This window comes from Rhyacophila brunnea, unplaced genomic scaffold (genome assembly GCF_057557595.1).
Source record: "Rhyacophila brunnea isolate RB1 unplaced genomic scaffold, BYU_Rbru_1.0 scaffold_9, whole genome shotgun sequence".
Lineage (NCBI taxonomy): Eukaryota > Metazoa > Arthropoda > Insecta > Trichoptera > Rhyacophilidae > Rhyacophila > Rhyacophila brunnea.
Window position 1 is genome coordinate 34,390,131 of NW_028233361.1, and position 27,146 is coordinate 34,417,276.

Here is a 27,146-nt window from a genome sequence, read left to right on the forward strand (position 1 = left end):
GGAGGCCTTCATTTAGCAGTGGATTGACCCCGGCTGATGATGATTAAGTCAAAAATCTCCAGAGTTGGTTTTGTAACTCGACGATTCATATGATATTTTCTTTACATTGTATGTACAAGTATCTATCATAATATAGAATAAATACGTAATACTAATACTTGTATATAAGAATCACGTATCGTATAATATTTAAATACGTTTGTATGTGGTGAATACAAAAAAAACACAATTTTATATTAAAATACGGACACTTTGGTTAATTAAAAAAACCAACGATTTGTAAGCTGGTAGAGTTAAGTACTGTGTGTTAACCGATAAACCTCTTAGTTATGTAAAGGAAATCCCATAAGGACAGCTGTTTTATGTACCAACCCTCTGAGATAAAGTAGTGTGATATATTAGGTATCTTACTAAAAGCAACCATGATATATTGCAATAGGCTTTCGTTTAGCATTAAATAGAAAGCTCATTGTTCAAGCAGTAATGAAGGGAAGCTTTCAAAAAAATAACAATAATTATATTATTTCACATAATATATACTTGAACTATCCAATAAATTGGGAGCATCGGTAGATTTTAAGTTGCATAATATACTTCTTTTGTGTGTATGATAATAAATAAGTTCAACAGCATTGCTTTAGATATTCATATAATATAGGTTTAAGTGGACATTGTTTTATAATAATGATCAAAAGAATACGAAAACTGCAATGTAATACATGTTACAGATAATTTACATTTTAAAGTATTTTAAATAATGTATAGTATAAAAACTTTTTACTGAAAAATATGTTTTTAATTCATAGATAAATAAAATGTGCCTTTTTTAAACAAATTCATCTTTATGTTACAAATGATTAAGATAAACTTTATAATAATTTAATATAAGTATATTATTTATGATTTAAAAAAGTTTATAAAACAATTCCTTAAGCATTTCATGTAATAACGACTGGTTATAATCGTCATAATGAAGTAAGATGCTCGTAGCTTAATTGGTAAGACATACTGGCGCGAATCCAGCAGTAAGTTACAGATTAAAATCCTGTCAGGTGTCGTATTTTTTTTTATATAAAAAACTATTTTTTCTAGTGGGTATATACATGCAATATTTTAAAACTATGTATATTCAATATTTAGAATTTGACATTCTTAAATCTTGTGATTTATTCGTTGAATAAAAGAAAGAGTTTATTAAAATTATCAGTAAAAAATATTGATTTATCTACAAAATGAAAATGTGTTTAACTTAAAATTCTTGTATTTATAACCCAATTTATTTGGCTTACACTATGTAGACCTTTTTATCATCGGATACAACTTGTAAGATTATTGTTTAAATCATTATTTTAAATAAATATCATGGTTTTAATTGTATTACTAAACTTAAATCCTTTTGTACCTACGTGTTCAAGCTATGAAAAGTATTTCTTATAAGTAAGTATTATTATTATTATGTAAGTCGCGATCTTTTATGTTCTATGGATATCACCTGAAGTCGAATATTGGAGCACGTTTTGATACGAGGAAACATCCATTGATCGGCGCTTTTGATGGCGCAAATTTTGATTTCGCTGAACATAGTCATTGTGAATTGATAATGAAGTCGATTTAGTCATACCCCGGATATTTTTATATATTGTATATAATAAGTCAATACTTCTAGGGCTATTTTATCATCGTGATGTTAATACCAATAGATTGCTTATAATAGATTTCTGCCGAATGCATGATTACGTAATTTCCGTTTTCTATATTATACTCCTAAAGCTTCTTAATATTATATTTAATGTACCAATGTATTTATTCAAAATAAATAATAAAAACTACATATCTATAAAATTTATTTGCAGTCCTGTTTTGAAAAAAAAATATAATGTAACAACATTCGACAAACAACCATAAATATGTCCTAAGCGAAAATCGATAATCGTTTTTGAATTATTTTAGAATTTTAAATAAATAGGTAAGTAATAAATTTTAAACATAAATAACACAAAATATTTTTTAATGAATTAAGTATAATTTGTATGCGTAATTTATGGAATATTTAGTGAACGTTTGTAGATTATGACAAACTGTAATGTTTATATTAAAAATAGTCATTGTCAAAAATGTATGATTGTAAGACTATATTCATGCTAAAATATCACATCAAAATTTATATTAAATTAAACGAGACAAATTTTATTATGATTTAAAAAAATATTTTATATTACTTTTGTCGAATATTGTATAAACAAGTTATTTCAGTTTGCTCAAAAATAGAATTTTCAAATAAAATTATACATTTCTAGGTATAATAATTTGTATGTATGTTTCTATTATCTTTTTTAACTGTTTGATCCTAAGAAGATCATACGAGTCTCCACAGGGTGGAAGTCAGTGGCGTCCCATGGGGTTAGGCAGATTGAGCGTCGCTTTTGGCGGCAGTTACTCGAAGGGCGGCTAATCGATTATAATCATAAGGTATATATAGAAATAGCTACATAAACTTAATAATGATGGAAATATCTTTCCATTAAAAAAGCATTTCACTGGTTGGAAACAAAATTTATTAATCAACATACAAGGTTTAACAGGATTTTTTGTCGGGTTTGCGATTTATAGTTTACTTCCGTTGTCCTTGGAGGTCAGTCCTTGATGACCAGCAATGACACGTGCAGATATTTGAATTATATGTAGGTACATACTTGCCTAATTTAAAATGTATCCAAATATTTTTGCCAGTCACTCGCAAGTTTCGGAAGTTGCCAGGTGTATTTTTTAATGTATCTGAAGCCGTGGACGCACAATATTTCTATTGAAGCAGAGATAGCATTTAAATTAGATTTAGTACTTAGTATATATTCTAACAGTAATTTACCTATCTATACAATACATTTCTTAGATATTTTAGTCATGAAAGGATAATGAAAAATACTATATAAAAAATGGGGTGGCATTTTGCCGCTACTTATAGCGGCATTTTATCTAGGGACGTCACTGGTGGAAGTTGTATTAACAGTATCTTTAAATGATAAATGGGTGTTAGCCACCTGCTCAAACTATTGGGTCTAAACACAGACTGTACACCAGCATGTCAATTTAACTATGTCAAGACCCACTCCATTACAAACCGACACGGTAACCACTCTGCCATCATCCCTATTATATCATAATATTTAACAAGTACCTACTCAGAATTATATTGCATTATATTGGAGTAAATAATATTGCAATATAAATAATAATGTGAATTTAATATGAGATTGCTGTTTCTGATGGTAAAGACTTAATGAATGGGCTAGCGAGATTTAAAATAGTAAAGCAAATCATGGTGTACTTATGGCCTGTCCTCTTCATAAATCTAATTAGTCAGCCAAATATGAAACTGCCGTAAAACGTATGCGATCATGGTGGAATTACTTTATTAATAGTGCTAAGCATTGTTTTTTTTCAATCTTTCTCATTTTTATTAATTTATGTGAAAAAATAAAATGAATCGGCAACTTACACGTGGGTATAAATCAAACTATATTCAAACTCATTTTATTTCTAATGTAGTTATTTGTTATTAAAATTATTTTTTCTGTTATATTTTCGTTTTTATTTTATTTTCCATAAAAATTGATAAAAAAATCAATCCCGAAAGTTTCGGGATTATGTTTACCAATCCCGGGATTCATAGGTATCGAAAATAGCTCGGGATTCCGGGATCCCGGGATTGGAATCCCTAGTACCAACGAATATTTTTTATAGCCATTTTTCTAATAGATGTATTCTAAATTATGCAATATTAAGTAACTATTTAACTACCAACTTGTCTATTTTTACATATTGTTTCTTAGAAATTACCAATTTATGCATGACCATTAATACCTTTAATCTATAAAAACCTTCAAATTTATTGACAGTTATTAGTATTCTTCAATCACATAGAATCGACGAAATATTGTAATATTTGGACTATCCCAATAGAGGGACGTCTTATTAATGCCTAATAATTTTATTCAACCATAGTATTAAAAAAATATCAAGCAGGTTTGTATTCAATCCTCATTTATGACACTACAACACAACCCTTGGCGGATCTTGGCCTCTTTCAAAAACTTTAAACTCTATCCTAGACGATTCAGTTGCAACACTCTCAATCGCTTTGACCAAGTATTCTAAAATCTTCTGTGGCGCAATTCAATCATCTCAATTTTGGACGTCCAGGTCTTCTCTTGCTCTCGGAAGTTGAGTACATAGCCCGTCTTTATGGTATCCCCTTCGATATTCTATGCACGTGGATGGTCACAATTTTTAGATGTTCATATGCCACGTGATTTTTTCGCCAGTATACAATGTGGATAGCTCCTCATTATACCTTGAACAGCCCCAAATATTCTTCTTAATATTTTCTCCTAAAAGATATTCATATTTCTCTCATTCTGTTTTTTGAGTGGCTAGCATTCTAATCCATACGTTTATACTGGGCGCAGAATAGTTTTATATAACCTTCTTTTGGTTATAAGAGTGTTTTGATATTCAGAAGCCTTTGAATACCAAAATTAGCACCTGTTGGTTAGGTTGAATTTATTAATATTTGTAAAAAGAGACCCTAGAAAAAAAAAGAATCAACAGTTTCAAAAGGATCGCCGCCAATAATATGGCTGTCATTATCATTTGTTGCACTGTTGAGAACTGGGATGTATTTTGTTTAACTTTCATTTATCTGTCCCATGTTTACAGCAGCTGAATTTACGGAAATAAATGCCTGTTTGAAGTGTTCTAAAAACCGGGCAATGATAATATCAACATGATCGGCATATACCAATAATTGATTTAATTTTATATTAAATATTTTTATGTGTTAAAATTTTAATTTTAAATCCATATATATATCAATTAGTTTACTGTTATTAATTAAATATTTTATGGGTAGGTAGTTTTATTTTTTCAGACAGCTTTCACATTATTAACATAAACAAATATGAACTTACTGTTTTCTTCAACACCCATTCCTTAGATTACAATGATTAATTTATATCTTCATTTATTTTTATAATCATTAATTAATTAATACATGTAGGTACTACATATATTATAAAGTGTATCATGTAATAATATATTATAATATAGTTATGTAAGTAAAAAAATCATACATTTATAAAACCAAAAATAAACATATGATATAAAAAATACTAAAACTAAATTTGATGTACAGTTTACGAATATGCAACTGACATTGTTATAAATTATTACATGTATCCTATAATTATACCTTGATCAATTTAAGTGCTCTGTGTCCTAAATTTCTAAGCTTTATTATAAGTTAGTTTGACATTTAAAATTTATCCTTATTCTATACGAACTTTAAAAAAATATCGGAGTAAATAAAAAAAGTCCTGCACGACACACAATTTATATAACAAAAGAATCTAATTTTGTACGTCGATTTCTGATTATATCTTAAAGATACACTACTACCAGGGACCTGTTATTTCTTTGAATATATTAGACTTAAATCCTTGGCGAAGCCTTATTTTTTAGCTCTAATCATTATTTACAAAATCTGGGAGTTTTTGTAAACATTTGTTAATTACATGATAAGAATTTACAAATACATTTTTTTGCTTTGCTAAGCATTATCAGCAAAATCTGTGACATACAAATCGATCGCGGAAATATTATTTAATTATTTTTATATACATTTTTTCACATGCCGTCAGCGTATCTGTTAATGCTTACTCAGCAAGAAACGCCGACGGCGAAAAATAAAATCCATTTGGTAGATACATTTTTTAAATAAAAATTTCACCCAAATCTAAATACTAATTGCAAATAAGAACTTTATCATTAATATGTATTGTGTTAAATTGCACTTCTCATCAAAGAAATGAGATACTCAGCGTATGCATTATTTAATCGTAAAAGTTAAATAAAATCACGATTAAATGAAGACCTCACTCAGCATTTTATCTTGGTAGAGAATTGTCACTCTGTATCATCGTGCCTCGGGCCAAAAATATCTACTTCGTTATTATCTTGTATCATTATACATATTTAAACTGCAGTCGTCAATCCTAAAAATAAACACGCAACCGCACTCAACAACCAGTCTTCAGTTCTTCACTCATCTTTTCATCACACCTTCATCTGCTTACAACCAAATATATTAAAAAGATTAACAAAGTCTCCAGGGTTCAATCTACGACTGAGCCAAAAAATTTACGCAAAACATCACGCCAATAATTTTACTGTTAGATAATCCTTTTAATTGTGTTACAATGTTTTGGCGTGTATTAAGGGCCAACGTGCTCAGGGTGGGTCAAAATGGAGCTTTTTTCTATTTTCATTATTTTTATTTTCATATTTGTCAATTTATGGCTACGGCCGTATGTTGTAGCTTAACCACTGGGGGATGACAAAATAAATGTCGTATTTCAAAAAAACACTACCTTATACGTAAGTCAATAATTATTATAAAGCAATCATTATTCGTAGGATGTTTATCACGCTTGAATTATCAAAGACATAGCTTATAATCAGTATCTTTAGAATTATCTTCAAATGTGTTAATTTTGCCCATTTTTTGAATAATAAAATGCCTAATTCTTGTCAAATTTGGGATCACAGATATTATCAATATAATTTTTATCGTAAATATTTTACTAAAATTATCTCATCATAAATTATACTAATGGTTTTATAAATGCGTTTAAAAATTAATAAATGTAAAAAATCTTAACACCACTGCACAGTTATGTACTGAAATATGACTATATTCTAAAACATTAGAGCGATAGGTTTAAAAGAATACTATTTTATGTAATAAAAATACTTTATGCAGTCATCCAATGTTTAAAATAAATATAAAGAATAAGAAGGCTTTAAAATTATACAAATAGATTATCTACAACGTTTAAGGTATGTCCAGGATCATGCTTTGAAAATAGAACAAAAACTCCATTTTGGCCTACGCTGAGCATGTCCCCCCTTAAGTGATTCACGGGATATTGAATATTTTAAACGGTGAAAGTGTGAAGGAAGAAGGCGATTTTGACATGGCTACCAATTTGGCAAATTGTTCGATTCTTAAATATTTTCTGTTAACATGTATGCATATTCAGTAGATTTGTAGTAAAAGTAGGCGCGGATTAATGTGAACAAAATGTAGGTAATGCGAAAGTTTTATACGGCGAGGTGTCCATCCAAATATAAAACGTTTAACCTCAAAGTGTATCGGAGTGTTGGTTTCATTGAATTACAAGCTTTAGAGTACCTATCGGTGATTGCTAACATTCCAATTTGTCGAGTTGTCATTGCAGAGAATTAAAATGACATCATTCATGGCATGCTATACAAATATTTTGTTTGTATCACTCGTAAATAATCCAGTTATTGTGACAAGTCATCTAGGCGGGTCTATTAAAAGCATATATTTCAAATATCGGAATGTAATTCAAGCAATGAATCTTGACGTTGACATTTTATTGGACCACGTACACAATGAAAAGTACCTATTTAAAGTAAAGTAACATTTGAATTGCATATCTATATGTATATATATACGGACTATTAGAAATGAATAATATTTATTGAAAATTCGTATGTATGTAATTTATTTCATATTAACTTTAAATCCATTTTATGATAATTTTATTGAGAGATAAATTCTATATTATCTTATTCATGGTCCCTACTTCCTAAAGCGGGCCCCTAGGCCAGGATCGTTGACGGGTTCCCATACCTTTAGCTAGGGTTAAACATGACTCTACAAAAGCGTTTTCCAAATAGTTTTCCAGGTAAATTTAAGGGTATGGAGTGTATTTTTTAATAAATCTACTTACATTAAAGAGTTATCGAATATCAACATACACCACTCAAAATTTGTATCACACTTCCACGTATTTTAAAATGTTGATATTCTCGCAGGCGACTTTTTTACCATTGGAGAAAATTTGTGATGTGTGTTTATCTCACTTATTAGATCGACCCGTTACGCCGGGCCCCCAGACTAGAGCTCTGTCAGCCCTCCCCCACCCTTTGTGAGGGCCATGATCGTGATAACTCTATTTTTTTAATATACACTTTTCAAAAGCTATTTTTTAAGGAGGTATCCATCTGATATTTTATTATTCTATACGTCTTATTATAATAAAATATTTAGAACCTGGAACAAGGGTAGGAAACCTGTGGCTTAGTTTGGTCTTTTAAATCATCCAATTTTTGCACAATAACCATTTTTTCCAATAATTGCAAAAAATTTAACATTAAATTAATACTTTTGATACTGAAGACGTACCCGGCGCGTAATGACCAGGCGGCCGATCGATGTAATTAACGTGCATTTTAAAGGTGGTAATTAAAAAATCATTATCTAGTCAGCAGCGAATAGGTGAGAAACGTTTGGTTAAATAGTTTAAAAAATAAAAAATAAAACATTATCAACCTATCTATATGTATTGCGGTTAGGTACCTACTTACATCAAAATTATAAAAAATAAGCATGTTTAATCGAAGTTTCTTGAATCCGGCCTTATTTGGTATAACTTTATGCTGCCTTCCAATATAAAAAGTCTCCAACCATGACTATTAAATTGTATTCTACTAAAAAACTAATGAAAAATAAATACAGTATGTATAACAGATTAATCAATTTATTTTTTACATTGACATTATAAGAACACTTGCCTGTAATAACATTCAGATTATATAATATAACAATATGTAAACATTATATTTTAAGATAAGGACTTATTTTATTTAAAGTTAAAATTACGGAACAAATTGAACATATTATTATTATGCATAAGAGCTTTATTTTTATGAGGCGTCTAATTCCAAAAGGCGATAAGTCCACATTTGGTCAAAATCGAGAAAAAATACGCACGTATTCTTTGTATAATTTTATACAATATGTATTGATCTATAAAAACGCGACATAACCCTACGAAAAAAAATATTTTAAATCTCGATTTAGTACAAAAAGCGCCAAGTCTGTGTTTCATTTTATTTAAAGCTCGGTTGATTTCGCGCGTGTTTAAATCAACCAATAAGGGAACGTTCAATATTGAAAAGGGCGTCTCCCATGATGTAGCATCTGGTAAACTCATGATAGTGCCACGGAAATATGTGTCTTATGCGGAGTAAATTAAAAAGTGAGGTACAAATAGCGCTACGTCCAATTTTATTTTGCCTATATTTATTACATTTAAGAGTTTATCGGCTGAAACAAAATTCCCATTTGGTTCTTATTTCGACATAGAATACAACGGAAAAAATAATCGCACAGTTAAACAAATAATTGAAGCTTGAAACATAAAAACGTTGTTTCCCGAAAATATTGAATTGTGCACTTGTCGCTTTTTGTAATTAGACGCCTCATATTTTGAGTTAAATAAAAATGAAAGAAAAAAATTAGACAGATCAGATCGAAATTATAAATGTATTGTAAAGAAAACAATACACTTAATATAGTTTTACAAAGTATATTATTAAATTCATTCAACACATATTCTGGGACCAAGTAATGATATTGATTTGAAAAAAAAAGAATTTACTATTTCATCTAGCCGAGTACGAACGCTACACATGGACCAAGAGCCGATAGTTTACTAGTACAATTAATACTGTGGTTGCGATAAAAAAATAAAAAATATATTGAAGATATTAAAAAAACAATCTTTAAAATTACGCTATAGGTAAAAATTTTATATTATGTACCTTTTTCGCTCTTTAGCGGAGTAGGTATATGGGAGGAAGTTTATTTTTGATAACTTTTTACAAGTAATGATAATTAGTAATTTGATAAAGACATTAATTAGTCCATCCTCTGAATCGAACATATTATATTTAAATAGCATGTAGACTCTGCGACTGGTCCACCGCGAGTGTAATATGGATATAAGCATTACTTCAAATTGACTAAATTCTCTGAATTGCGTAATATAATAATATTCTCGTCGTCGTAAGTAAAATTTTATTTTCTATATGGCAAATCGTTTTTATGTTATACCCATGTCATTTCAATCAGTGACGTCCCGTGAGGGTAGGCAGATTGAGCGTCGCTTGGGGGCGGCAATCACTCGATGGGCGGCAAATCGTGGATAATCATTTGGTATAATGTATAGAAATAGGCAACGAAACTTAGCAATAATGAAAATATCTTTCCACTAAAAAAATCAGCTCAGTGGTTGGCAACAATATGTATTAATTAACATAAAAGGTTTAGCAGTTGTCAGGTGTATCTTTTAAGGACCTCAGACTCTGGTGATTTGTGTAGTGTCTAACTTAGTTATATTATATTTAGGCGCTTTTTATATCTAAATTTAATTTTGTATGTTTTAGTGGTATTATTTTGTTAATAATGTATACATACAACACATTTTTTAGATATTGGAGTCATGAAAGTATGGTAAAAAATACTGCATAAAAAATGGGGCGGAATTTTGGCGCTGCCTAGGGGCGGCATTTTGTCTAGGGACGTCACTGATTTCAATACTGATTGATGTCGGAAAAGCAGTCATAATATTCAACAAGGTTTTGCAAAAATTGTATTTAACCTTTTCTATTAAGGGGGGACATGCTCGTCGAAGGTCAAAATTGAGTTTTTATTGTATTTTCAAACCATGATCCTGGACACTCCTTAAACGTTGTAGATGATCTATTTATATAATTTTGAAGCCTTATTATCCTTTATAGTTATTTTAAACATTTGATGACTGCATGAAGTATTTTTGTTACATAAAATAGTATTCTTTTAAACCTCTCGCTCTAATGTTTTAGAATATAGTCATATTTCGGTACATAACTGTGCAGTGGTGTTAAGATTTTTTACATTTATTAATTTTTAAACGCATTTATAAAACCATTAGCATAATTTATTACGAGATAATTTTTGTAAAATATTCACGATAAAAAATTATATTGATAATCTCTGTGATCCCAAATTTGACAAGAATTAGGCATTTTATTATTCAAAAAATCGGCAAGATTAACACATTTGAAGATGATTCTAAAGATATTTATTATAAGCTATGTTTTTGACCATTCAAGTGTGATAAACATCTTATGAATAATGATTGCTTTATAATAAATATTGACCTAAGAATAAGGTAGTGTTTTTTTGAAATACGCCATTTCTTTTGTCATTCCCCAGTAGTTAAGCTACAACATACGGCCGTAGCCATAAATTGACAAACTATAATTGAAGTAGGGAGTAAAATGATATTGACGCGCGTGTTTGAACATGTACCGTTTAAAAAAAAATTTAAAAAAAATCGGTTAGGTACATGTTCAAACACGCGCGTTAACATAATTTTACTCCCTATTTTAATTATAATTTGTCATTTTATGGCTACGGCCGTATGTTGTAGCTTAACCACTAGGGAATGACAAAAGAAATGGCGTATTTCAAAAAAACACTACCTTATTCTTAGGTCAATAATTATTATAAAGCAATCATTATTCATAAGATTTTTATCACACTTGAATGTTCAAAGACATAGCTTATAATAAGTATCTTTAGAATCATCTTCAAATGTGTTAATCTTGCCGATTTTTTGAATAATAAAATGCCTAATTCTTGTCAAATTTGGGATCACAGAGATTATCAAAATATTTTTTTATCGTGAATATTTTACAAAAATTATCTCGTAATAAATTATACTAATGGTTTTATAAATGCGTTTAAAAATTAATAAATGTAAAAAATTTTAACACCACTGCACAGTTATGTACCGAAATATGACTATATTCTAAAACATTAGAGCGAGAGGTTTAAAAGAATACTATTTTATGTAACAAAAATACTTCATGCAGTCATCAAATGTTTAAAATAACTATAAAGGATAATAAGGCTTCAAAATTATATAAATAGATCATCTACAACGTTTAAGGAGTGTCCAGGATCATGGTTTGAAAATACAAAAAAAACTCAATTTTGACCTTCGACGAGCATGTCCCCCCTTAAATAACAATTTTTTTCTTGGTAATCAAACTCAATTTTCAATATTGGTAATATACAATATAAATTACATTATCCAAATATAATTTCAATGTAAAACAGAATATTTATCTCATTAGTTATTTTGTATTAGACTTACATAGATTAAATTTATTACATATAGGTTAGATTAAAAAACACTTATGTTAAACAGTGAAATATTGACGTTATGCCTATTATTATAATAAGCGATCTTATATTTTTAAAAATTACCAAATATTATATTATAAGTAATATTTATGGAAAGAGAATGACTAATATTCCGAAACTCTTTCCTGAGGCTAGGAATATATGGTGGCATTATAGATAAACTAGAAGCGATTAATCATGAATATTATCTTCGCTTTCGTTCGGTGTCACTACTATTTTTTCGGAGATATAACCATTTTCCTTCTCATTTAGCATCCTCCCATTTTACTTAATAACCAAAATGGACAGTCTTCCGTAAAATAAGTCAAATTAATTTAAGTATTTTTTTAAATTGAATATAGACATCCAAAACACATGTAAGAAATATAATATTAATAAACAATTTTCCTTTTTCTTTTGACCATTTTCGATCGTAATTAATACATACCTCCATGGGATGGAGGTTTGTATTAACAGATTTTTTTTATTACGAGAAATGGATTTGAACCACTTGCTCAACCTACTCTGACAAATTGAAAACAATATGTGAATTTGCCAGACCCAGGTTCGAACCTGGGACCCGCGACAGTATAAGCCGACGCGTAAGCTGTGGGTATTTAATTTTAATATATTATATAAATGACTGAAGTTCGATAATAATAAAATTATAGCATTAATGTTTTTAAATGTAATACCTACTAATTTCGAATTGAATTATCCGATTGAATTAAAAATAAATAAATTATATTTATAATCTACTTGACTAAAATGAAAGATTATTTATTTAGGAAAAAGAGTATAATGGCATTACAAAGATTGGCCAATGCGCCATAATCTAATATATAAAAATCAATATTTGTTTGTTTGTTTGTTCGTATATTATGCGCTGCCATAGCGTTCATCCGATTGAGATAAAACTTTGTCAACTTATTGCTTGCACTTGCGCGAAGAGTATAGGATATATCGTATATATAGAAATGAATGTCTGTCTGTCTGTCCCGTATGCGTTCCTATACCATTCATCCGAGTGCGATGAAATTTTGGTAAGTGGTTGTATGCACACCCGCAAAGGTTTCTCAATTAGAAAAATCATCATCTTCTTCTTCTTCTTCATTCTATTTTCTTTTATTCGTATGGTTCCTATACCATTCATCCGATTGCGACGAAACTTTCGTCAGCTATTGTACGCACACCCGCAAAAGTTTCTAAATTAGATAAACCATCTTCTTCTTCTTCATTACATCTTCTTTTATTCGTATGGTTCCTATACCATTCATCCGATTGCGATGAAACCTTCGTTAGTTGTTGTGGTAACACCCGCAAAGGTTTCTGAATTAGTACAACCATCTTCTTTTGCTTCTTCATTTTATCTTCTTTTATTCGTATGGTCCCTATACCATTCATCCGATTGCGATGAAACTTTCGTCAGTGGTTGTGCCAACACCCGCAAAGGTTTCTAAATTAGTACAATCATCTTCTTCTTCTTCTATTCTATCTTATTCTCTTCGTATGCATTCATATACCATTCGTCCGATTGCAATGAAATTTCGATCATGTGTTGTGTTCACGCCCGCAAAGGTTTCTGAATTGATACAACAATTTTCTTCTTCTTTTTCTTCTATTCGTATGCGTTCTTATACCATTCATCCGATTGCAATGAAATTTTGACCAGTTATTGTGCGTATGCCCGCGAAGGTTTCTGAATTAGTATAACCATCTTCTTCTATTCGTATGCGTTCTTATACCATTCATCTGATTGCAATGAAATTTTGACCAGTTATTGTGCGTATGCCCGCGAAGGTTTCTGAATTAGTATAACCATCTTCTTCTATTCGTATGCGTTCTTATACCATTCATCCGATTGCGATGAAATGTTGACCAGTTGTTGTGCGTATGCCCGCAAATGTTTCTGAATTAGTATAACCATCTTCTTCTTCTTCTATTCGTATGCGTTCCTATACCATTAATCCGATTGCAATGAAACTTTGGTGAGTTATCGTGCGCTTGCCCACGAAGATTTCTGAATTATAAAATCATCTTCTTCTTCTATTGGTATGCGTTCCTATACCATTCATCCGATTGCGATGAAACTTTTTTCAGTTGTTGTGCGCACACCTACGAAGGTTTAAGTATATAAAAAAGTATTATATAAAATTCAAAGTTTGTTGTTTGTTTGTTCCATCCAATTTAGATTTTTTTTACTACAGTATATTAATAACATTAATAACGTTTCCATATTTTAGATTCGATTTTAATTTAGTGTTCTTTTGTTTGACCTTTACTCCTATCTGAATTATTTTCAAATTGCTATATTGTATTACACAGATATTTTAATATTAAAAAAATAATTACCTCTTCTAATTTTTTTTAAATATCTAAGATAAATATAACCATGAAGCGACCCTGTGCAAATCCGGGTACTTCAGCTAGTAAATAATAAATATAAAAATGATTTTATTACAAATAACAACCTATATGACAATAAAGTAGAAAAGAAAGTGTGTTTTAAATATTAAATCAAAGTGGTAAAAACAATTACAAATTTAACCTATTTAACACATCCACGAAAAATCAAACTTTATGGTGCGGTCAAACAGGTTAATCGCACGATACACAGCATCACGATTACTGATTAATAATTTATAAACTTATTGTTTTATATTAACTACTAAAAGAATAATAATATAGTGACACTTTTTTATAAATATTAAATTAAAACCACGGCGTTTATACTATTTTACTATTCACTTTTATAATCGTAAATAATAGGAGACCTCTCGCCAATTATATTGAATGAATATGTTATTTAAACATAAATAATATACAAAGTAATGCAAATGTATTTTAAAACATCTATTTTCGGAACTAAGATAATTTATTGTTATAAACAGACAAGTAGTTATTAGTTATAAAAAACACACCCAATCTTTCAGTTACATATTTATTTTTCCCTTGACATTTTACATGACCTTTTAACATTGTCGAAAATACGTATTAACAATGTATTTCAGTATGTTATTTTACAACAGTTCCCCGCTAAATTTGCTTGTCAGTTTAATAAAAACCAAAACGTGTTTTTTATGAAAACATTAGATAGGTATGCATCGAACGAATAATGTGTAAATATCAGATCTTAGCCGATAAGTAAATAATAAAATTGAATTCGCGAATGACCCTCGTAGTGCTAATTACTATTTTAATTCAATTATTTCACGACAAACCGCAAAAAATTAGATACATTTCCCTGTAAAATTTCTAATAATACGAATGGCTCATTTATTGCGTAATTTTTTATACGGTGAATTTGTCTTTTAATAAATACATTGATAAGAATGCGGTACTATCTTTTAACCACAAAAAATGGTTAATTCACGGTCATTCGTTATCAAAAAGGCATATATTATTATTGTTTTGTTTTATTACCTGTTTAAAATTACAAATTATAATAATATAATAGTTAGTAGTACTAAATATTTTTCAAATTAGTTATGCTAATTTAGTTAATAAACATAATATTCTGTTCGAAACTAGAAAACTAGCAGCCAAATTTACAGCATTTCTCAGATTTAAATAAAGTTTAAAAGTCTGCCTAGCGAACCATAACACTCTTTAGTTTTTTTTTTAACAAGAACCTATACTAAATATATTTATGAATTATTTTTAGAATATATTCTATCATTATTTAATACTTTCATGGAGAGAGATATTCTAAGTATTGACGCTTCCTTGTTTATGTTTATTAACGCACTTTGTTGCCTACTTAATTTGCTCTATGAGCTCCACCAAATAGTTCCAGGTAGCATAATTATTATAAGAAGTCAAAGTCAGATCGTAGGGTTACTGCGAAAAGTTGGTAAGTCTCGAAGTCATGTCATTGAGTAATAATTGCAATTTGACAGATATCTATATATACATCCAGATACCAATCCTGCGTCCTTTCACCGAATCGACATAGGTGCGTCCACTGGAAGGAGCTCACTTTCTTTATTTTTTTTATGAATATACAACTTTATATATATATATATATACATGAATAACCATAGTTTTGCAAAAACTGAACTAAAAATTATAGCCTCTCAACCAAACCATAACACAGTATTTTATAGCTGGTTATAGATAATCTGGTAAAATTTATTATAATAATTAGCTCAGAAACCAAACTAATATTTATATATATTTTAGCCATAGCAAAACTGTAGTAATTTGCTTAAGTACACTCCAGTGCAATCACATAATTTAATTTGAAATAAGACTATATTTCTATTAATATTAAGTCCAGAATATTAATAAATTAAGATATGTACCACAGCTTCACCGTTGGAGAGAGGATTACAATTTATATAGGTAACTACAATATGATTCCCGGATCTATTTACCAGTTTTAACTATTTGCAATTTATTAGTTTTAAGTTAGTCTAAAAGTTTAACCCAAATCTATGCGATGTTGCTATATAGAGAGTTAGTGTGATCCAATGCGTAAGGCAATGGCTTTTTATCCGGGGTTCTTGGTTTGATTACCATTGAAAGAATACACATATGGGATTTTTCCAATGCCTGAGTATTTCTCTAATGATTTCACTACAAATACTACTGCTCTACTGACATTAGGACTCATGAACTGTTATAGTTTTAAAACTAAAAATAAACGTAACGGATACTGCATTAATTAATTATTAAATCGTATTAACTGACTTGCGATGATTGCGAGTAAAATTTCATTTAGTGTAAATATTATTGTTTTTAATACATTTATGACGTATTGGATGTGTTACGAAAATACGTGTATATTTAAAAAAAAATCATCGTATTGTAGGTATATTTATCTTTTTTCTACAAATTTTAAGATGTGTTTCTATGTAATAGATATACTTAATTTATATACATGCACCATGTACACATAGTATGCAGAGAAAGAGTTAAATTTTAAAATTCGGCTAAGAATAAAAAAATCTTGTCTCTTAAAGTCAAAACACGAATTATGCCCGGAGAGACAAATAATTAATGTGTGCGGTAATGTTTTATAAAACGTTATCTAAAGAGATTATTATGGAGAGGCGAGTGCTTAACTAAAGAAAAACTTAAAAATTGAATTTTATCTATATAATTCGAAAATTAATGTTAGCTAAGAACTTTCATATTTTTTTTTGTAAATATCATTTAAAATTTCGTTTCTCACGGAAACGTTACGGGCAGCTTATAATCTTAAAACTATTTGGTTTTTATGAAATCAATTTTTTACAAAATAAACTAGTTTTGCTTAAACTTTCAATAAATAATTAATGATTTTTTTTTATAATTTTCAAGTAGACTATTTAGAAATTCAAACATTTTTACCTCACTTCAAAGCCAGCTTAAAGACAATTAAAAAAATGATGTCATTAATTTATACATATTTTGGATATTTTATAGATGGAAGAATATCGGCGGTTATCGTGGTGCAGTGCGTAAGACGTTGGCCTTTCATCTGGGACATCCAGATTCGATGCTCGGTGAGGACACAATGACACAATATATTTATATGATTTTCTCAAAGCCTGGGGTGCTTGTGATTATTTCACTTTCATTACTAAATTCAATACTATCATCGAACGTGTAGATCTGTTATAGTGTTTTATATTAATATATATATAATATGGTTTGTTTTAGGCAGGGCTTAATGGATTTTAAATTAAATAATCGTTACCATCAACAATAATATGTATTTTTAATTCAACAAAAACAAATACCTAAGTATGACTAACAAAGTTTATTGTGAACTATTTCTATCGAATCTCAACAGCCTACCTCCTACCCCTTTGCCACTATTACCTACATAATTTGAAAAATTTTGACAATATGTTCCCATATACATTGTCTGGTATAATATTGAGTAGAGCAACGGAGATAAAAGATTTGGTTGTATTGTATAATGCAAAGTTCACTTTCAATCAGCATATTCTTAACATCAGTACTAGATCTAGCAAAATGCTTGGTTTTGTTATGAGGGTTTCAAAATCATTTGAAAACTTCCGAGTGCTACGTACATTATACGTATCATTTGTGTTGAGTATTCTTGAATATGCCACCATTATTTGGAGTCCTAATAAGTCCATCCACACAATTAAGTTGGATCGAGTCCACAATAGATTTCTTAGATTTCTCTACTTAAGAACATACGGGTTCTTTCCTTATGATAATGATAATAAAATTAATTTTCCGACTCGTTTTCTTCTGGGTATGGTATCAATGCAATCCCTGTCTACCCGAAGAGTGATTGTTCTTTTAAAGCATTTCTTTTTACTTCTTCGTGGGTCCATTTACAATCCGTATATACTGGCAAATATTAATTTTCATGTTCCCACCAATATCACTCGTAGCTCCACGGTCTTCAAGATACCTCGTCGCAGGATAGATGTTATGTTTCATGATGCTGTGTATCGTGCAATTACCTTATTTGATGGCACCATAAAGGTTGATTTGTTTTTTATTAACTATATAATGTGTGTGAACGTATTAAATAGGTTAAATTTATAATTGTATATATTATCATATTTTTTTAATATTTACACATGCCGTCTTTTCTACTTTCTTGTTATATTAGTTGTTATTTGTAATTATTAAGATATTTTTATATATTTGTATTTATTATGTATTATGGCGCATTGGCCAATCGCTGTTATGCCGTAATACCATTTTTCTAAATAAATAAATTATAAATAAATTATAAATAAAAAAATTAAAAAAATAATATTACGAGACTTCAATGTCGTTAGGTATTCAAATAAAAATAATGTCTGGATAAAAAAATGCAGTGATATAAACAGTGAATTAAATATTGCCCTAAAACCCGTTAGATTGTTGAACTGATTAATAATGTTCGTTAATATGTATAGGAGAGAAATTCATTAACTGTGATGATGAGTGGAGGAAGCGATAGAGTTAACCTTCACCTCCCGGCTGTTGATACTCAGCATTCAACTTGGTATATTGTGCAAGTAAATAACAACGTGTGTTTGAATCAATTTTAATTGTTACTTGTTAATATTATGTTAATATACTCTATAATGACAACACAATAAAATAATAGTCATACCTAGAAATAGATGTCGATTTAATAGTGTCAGGCAATGATGACACTTTTCTATTGAGTTTTTTTAGTAGTATTCAGAGGTTACTTATAGCGAGTCATCGAATTTAATACTGTGGCGTCATGGTATTTTTTTACGATGCATCTTATACCGACATTAGTGCTACAAAGGATTTAATCGAACAAGTAATACGTCATTTTCAATGCCATGGCCTAATTTGACGATGATTTAAAATTTCGCAACATTGCCGAATGACTATAATTCATAACCATATGCCTTGTTCATAAATAATGCAACTTTAGCTTACCATACTTATCTCTAAAGATACATTTTACAAAAACAATACATATTTATAAGTGTTTGTAGGTGTGGGTTTTCACGGTATGAAATGCACTCAAGAAAAGTATATTGCCCTATCTGAATAATGACATTTACATAATATCAATGATAACATTAAATTTGTAAGCTCTAGGAGTTATATGCAGCCACCTTCCTAGCCAACCTTCCATAATTAAATATGTGTTGATAAAAATAAAAAGCCTTAATGCAAATTAATTTGCTCTTTGGGCGACTATAGGTAAGTAATTTACATGTCATAATTTATCGATTATTGTGTAAATAAAAAATGAAACTTTCTGCCGTTCATAATATTAAATTAACCTCTAATATCAGAGGTGTCAGTTCCTACCGCATTATTATTTTTTAGAATATTAGTGTATTATCTGATTTTGATATAGGTAAGTAGGTACTTATGCCGTTTGTCAACACATTTTTGTGACAGCTTTTATTCTACAAATAATTGAAGGTTGTATTAGCAGACTATTTTACGAGGATTTGTTGTTTGCCATTCGTCAAACGTTTTGGGTACGTGCACCGATTCGAACACAAATTGACAAACAATATTATTTTTTTGCCAGCCACGGGATCGAAACCACAATCCACAAGAGAGCAACAAACTAAACCAATAAAGGTAGAAATATAATAGACAATAATTATTAGTTGTTGACGCGATGGTCCATGGATGCTGTCCAAAAGCGCGCGACTCGTGGTGAAGCAGCACCGATTTTAACGCCGTCGTCGTCCCTCTCTCACCCTGATGTAATGCTACATGAGTGATATACTCGATGCCAGTCTGACATGATAAGGGGCACAGAAAATGGCCCTGGGCCGATGAAAATGACGCTACCTTGTGCTAGATATACGTTCTGATACTGTAATGTGTCAGTATGAAGCGTGCGACTGGAGTATTAATCATCAATTTCGGGGTGATTATATGACAATTTTTAAATAATAATAATCAATGGGTGAAAGGTTAGTTTCATTTTTATGATCATTCTACGGGATTGCAGATGACACTTTTAATTATTACAAAATGGTCAATGTCTTTTTTTAAATATTTGAAATTATTAAGTGTATACTTATAACTAATATATTAAATCTTATCCAAAAATATGAAAGGTATTCTAATACCATTTATGAACAAATGACATCCGAAATTTCGTATCATATTTTCATCCTTCCGATAGATTAAATATTTTTTTCTAATGAGTCTTATTTATCTAAATTTTCCGTGAATTTTCCTAAATGACCGTGGAGAGTATTAAATTAATATTATGCAATCTTGGTGAAGAAATTTTAAATAACTTAATATTACGCTTGCTATAAATAATTGAACCACTGTACAATTATGCAATTTACTACGTGCGTTAGCAAGAAGTGGAGAACAACTTGAATGGTTGGAACGATGATATTCAAAAAAATAATAATAAATTTTTTGGTATTCTTCTATTTCAAAATTTGTCATTGTCGTAGAAGTATATGAGTCTCATGAACGTCCAAGAGGGGAAATGTGTAGACTGTCATCTAGCTGGACATACGCGATGGACCATCTGGATGTTCTATCTCTTGTGTTTAATATTAAACTTAACTTTTAATGAACCTAAATGGTGTAAGAGAATACTTAAAAAAAACTATTTTAAATTCAATATTCTCCTTCTTACTTCCAAGGCTGCATATTATCCCGTATGGACGACGACGGTTTGGAAATACTCCCGATATTTTGGTCACACTCTATCTTAATCGAAAGTATCACGAGGTCCTACGTTTGTTGTAAAACATCAGGTAATATCTCAGGAGCAGATCCAAGACTGAGATCGCCATGCTCTCAAGTGAGTTTTGATTGAGTTGACTTAAGTGCCATAGGAGAGTATGAGCTGAGAACTAACATAAAAGAAAATGAATTTAATAATAAATATAATACAAAAACCAAGCTAAATAATACGGATGTACAACAACTACCTATGTGAAGAGATCTTCACATTTTCAACTGAAGCAGTTAAAAATATCCCTCTGAGGCGGACGAAACCAATCCATATATTAAATTAAAGTGAAATAAGTACGATACAAATTTGCGTTTTATGAAATTAAATTAATAATACAATGCATTTTTACCAAGAATTGACAGTTAACACAATAAAAGAAAAGGTATATATTTATTAATCCATATAAATTCAAGTCACTGTTTTAGGTACTCTTGAACTATCCAGGGGACTGTAGGAGATGTTTTATATATTACGGAAAACCTACAAAACCTACATAACAAAAGTTTTATAAATATTAGTTTATATTATTATTTATTTTACACTTTTTCTCATTATTTCGATTTCATTTTATTCTTTTATTGTTATTATTGTGTATCTACGAGTATAATATATCAATTCCCCATGTAATTTTATGTTAATTATTTAAATTTAATATATAGAAGCTCACATTTTCTGAGTTAATATTACTGGTCAAACGTAATATTAAATCACATTGAAAGCACGCCATCGCAGGTTGACCAAACATGCAATTACTTGCAATAAATTCGTCAGTAAACTGATGTTTCGGAAATTTCTTAAGACAACATTACTTGAACGAAGTTTCCTGTCATAAACGGGAGCATGTTATACCTTTAATAAACACATACTCATACAATAAATAACAATTAAAATAAAACTTATCGTAATACTGAATTAATATTATTTCGAATTTTCATATAATGTCATGTTAGTTATAATGTCTTTAAATATGTTTTAAACACAACATTTTACGAAATATAATAATATGTAGGTATTTAGCAGTTTATCATGCATGAGGTCAAATAATAATAATAGTGTTGGACTATCCTTTCACGCTCTTAATGGAGCATGTACCAATTTGTAAGAGGGCGAGGTCTAAAAGATAATACCTGTGCATACTAACATCACCTCTCTCTCTTTTACTCTTATTGAAAAAGGGTTTTGACCTCAGAGTTCATCTCTATAGCAAGGCCACCTTTTGCATCTTCTTAATTTATATTCAAAGAGTGTTCATGAATGCATTTATTTACAGATACTTATAAATACTTATAACCTTTAGTTGTTTTAATTTTATTCGAAACATTTTTTTTAATTGTGATAAAAATCAAATGTCAGTTTCATTTGTAACCATGGCCTGTCTGTCTTTTTAATTCAATTTTTTTTCATTATTATCTTTAATGATCTTACACTAAACTCTATCTTAAAAATTGCCATTGCATCCAGCATAGCTCTAATAATTAATATAGTTTTATAAAAACGTCGGGCGTCGGTTAGTAATTAAGGCATTTAATTGATACCTTGATTTAAAACACTTATACTGTTAGCCAAAATTAACAAAATTTTGTAAGCATTTTGTGTAAAAACTACTAGTTACTTTCGTCGTAATGAGATTAGATGCCCATAGATTAATTTGTTAAAGAATAATTACAAGATAAAAAAAAAATTATATACCACGTTTTTAAATTTTCTGTTGAATCATATAAACTTGACAATTATATGTGTATTGATAGTTTAGGACTAATAAGGCAATTGTCAACAAATCATTTTTTTGCAATTTTATAACAAACAAACAAATATAGAATACTGAAATGTCATTTTGATTTCCATAGTAACGCACGTAAATATTAATAATTTAGTTGCTAGGACCACCCCCTTAGCAACCAATAATAGTGGATTAGATTACGGATTTCTTCCGAAATAACTTTTCATACAAAACAGAATTAACTAAAAATGAATTCAATTCTACTTAAAGATGGCTAAAAGTATTAAAAGCATTGGCATCGTGTTCCTATATATTCTAAAAGTTTTGTACTGGAAAAAAAATCACTGAACAAACAAGAATACGAGCTAAGAAAAACGTTGTAAAATAATTCGAATCCAGTGGTTACAGGATCAAGTCCCGTCGGACGTCATATTTAAAATTAAAATAAAAAGTAGGCATAAATCTGAGGTGTTTTCATATTACCTGTGTTGAATAGAGTTTCAGCTACCCACATTATATTAAGATTGTATGTATGGATAGGAACTTTGTACTCTACAGTTTGATATAATCACAACCGCGCAGGTTTTGAGAAAATCATATGAATATATTGTGACTAGGGAATCCAACCCCGAGCCAAAATTCTCATCCCAGGATTTCGGGATTACAATTTGAATATCCCCGAAACCCGGGACTGGCCCCGGGATTAGCATTTTATTCCATTGTTAATACAAAAAAAATATATTATTTACAAATAACATTCATAAAATCGGTCAAAAATAAATCTAGTAAAATTTATACTATTTAAGACATTTATTGTTAATATTGTATATCTACGCTCAATCTTGCAAATACATAAGTTTAATGGAGTAAATAATATTGTTATATAAATAATAATGTGAATTTAATATGAGATTGCTGTTTCTGATAGTAAAGACTTAATGAATGGATTAGCGAGATTAAAAATAGTAAAGTAAATAATCATGGTGTACTTATGGCCTTTCCGCTTCATAAATCTAATTAGTCAGCCAAATATGAACTGCCGTAAAACGTATGAGATTATGGTGGAATTACTTTGTTAAAAGTGCGAAGCATTGTTTTTTCCAAACTTTCTCATTTTTATTAATTTATGTGAAAAAATAAAATGGATCGGCTACTTAAACATGGGTATAAATCAAACTTAATTCAAACTCAGTTTATTTCTAATGTAATTATTTGTTATTAAAAGTATTTTTTCTGTTATATTTTCGTTTTAATTTAATTTAATTTTATATAAAAATTGATAAAGAATGTTTTATCAATCCCGAGATTCATAAGTATCGAAAATAGCTTGGAATCCCGGGATTGGAATCCCTAATTGCGACCGTACCGGGAATCGAACTCGGTCCCCTGATTTGAAAGACTAGCATCTTACACTACTGCTTAATTACGCGACTGTCATTGAGCCTCATGTCCTGTAATAGTGTTAAAACGAATATACATGTATATTATATTATATAAATATGCAATAAATACATACATTATATATTATTATTTATTTGTAAATTTCTTTTAAAAAAAGGTAATAAGTCTTTTCTCACCCACCCTTCATCGATGCTACCAGAGCGATCTACGCGATATATTGGTGATATTATAAAGGACGCTAGATGTGGCACTGGGCGAGACAAATATTAAAACGTGGCTCGGAGCGACCACTGGGCAAACCACCACAAAAATAAACCACCTAAATTTATTTGTTTGCCAACAAGCGCTGTAATTTGGCTTTTCTTGCGGCGGGAAATTCACCGTTAGTGATGATAACATTATTACTTTTAAAGCATTTTTCTTAGGCTCGCGACTCATTATGTTTACTTGGGTGTATTTTTTCCGCTACCGCCATCTTGAGGCCTGACAGCGCATTTATCTTTTTTTAAGTGGGCATTTTTCACATTAGCAACAATTTGTATTCAAAAAAGTACTCGACGAAACTTATCATGAATTCTGCACGGAACATTTATTTACATGGGAAGACGTAAAATGTTTCTTAATTCACTTCACTTTCCGCGCCTTCTTTGAAGTTGTTCTTATTTCTCTTTTTTGACACCTAATCAAATTACTAGATTATTTATTCATTAGAACATACAACATTTATTTGGTGTGTGTATTTAAGAAAAGTCGTTTTTGGGTAGATAGCAGTGGTGAGGGGTGGATGTAGGTTGTTAAGATACGACATAAATAGTCCATACTAAACTTTGTCAGTTAAACGCATTATTTTGTTTTCATTGAACTAAGACTACAATCTGTAGATAGTGTTTGTTAGTTTTTAAATTTTATTTAAACACTGCCTAATCCAAGTCCTAGTAAATAACAGTTAAAAAATATTTGTTTATCTACAAAATATATGCTAATAACCATACACACTTTTAGATATTTTATAGATATACGAATATTTTCTTGTGATAGATATTCTTAATTCAACGAAAACAAAATTAAGTGTAGCTGAAAACGTGTGCACTATTTTGTCGGATCGCCCATAGCATACCTAAACTATTACGGTATGGTTTAGGCAGGATTTAATTAAATTTAAAAAAACTAACTAGCACTATTTGCAAATTATATTATTAGTTCAATGAAAACAAATAAGTATGACTGACAATGTTTAGTGTACATTATTTTTGTTGAATCTTAACATCATACCTCCACCCTTCGCTACTGGTGTAGATAGTACTTGTTACTTTTAAAAATCAATTAAGCCCTGCTTAATAATTCATGTCATAGTAGGTAATAGTCAAAGAATATTCATTTATTTATAAAATATCCAAAATTCTTTTGAGCGGACACAAAACGGTTGTTATTTTACACATAGTAGAAGCCGGAAAAAAATATGTAGGTAGCTATTTTTTTTTAATTAATTTTGGTTTTATAAGCCGCTCGACCGTCACGGGTGTTAAATATAGATCTCTAAATTTGAAACTACCGTATTTTCTTAAACATACATACTTAAGAGAAAATCGGATATAGCCACGGATAGTATCTATACAGCCTCAAATAAAGCAGTCTCAATATTTTCTTCTGACTTTTCTCCATTATAATGCTGTACTTAAACTGATGTGGGCCTCAGAAAAATGGACCGATTCTCAAGCCTGGTTACACTCTTTTCCACTAAACCATTCATATACAGCGCATCTCATAATATCATATGAACGTTGTGTGTATTTCAAAGTGTTAGTGATAACAACGATGCAATAATTTCAAAATACTTGGTTCACACTGACATGTTACCTTCTAAATTTTATATAAATCATTTCTAATGGTATTATAAAAGAGATGGCCAATTATATCGTCGTTGTAATTATTTACCAATATGTGAACAATAAATCAGATCATTTTTGTTTCTTCCATCACGACCTTTTGTGGCGTTTAACGTTCCTTTCGTGATTAAGTAATTTAAAATTATGCAAGAATTACTACTCTCATACAAATGTATTAACGCATTTTATCTCTTCTCACGGTTTTCTGTTATGCTCTTGAATTCATACATACTTTCATTCCCATATTATATTTAAGTATTTTGTTTAATTATTTCATGTTCATACTCTAACTCGCTCAAGAATTTAGAGATTCCCAAACTTATTTGGTACACTATCCCCATTTAAAAAAAAAAATACTCAACGCCCCCTTGAAATCTACTTTCTTTAAGCGAATAAACAGCAAAGTGACAAATCTTCGTTAACGATGATCTTCACATTATAATTAATATAGTAACTATCCCATTAATCACAGAAAAGTAAGATAACAAAACATAAATTGAATAAAAATTAAAAATAATAATTCTAATATGTAAGAAGGATGAATAATATGGTGTCCTACCAATTCATTAATGTTTGGCTCTATTTTTGTCAGCAGCATTCTTAAATCACCGCAATTAGTAAAGTTATGCATTATCGGTTTTTTTTCAGTAAACAGATTTGAACATTAATTGCACTTGAACTAAATACTATTGAAATAAATGTATATATTGTAAACAAGCAGCAATTTGTATACATTCCTGTCGATACGCTTAATTACCAACACTGTTGAGACTTTATTTATTTTTTTAAAAATCTGATCATTGTAAATGAAATATTTTTAAACAGTTTTTCAAAAAAAAAATATTATGCTTTCTTTTTAATTCCACC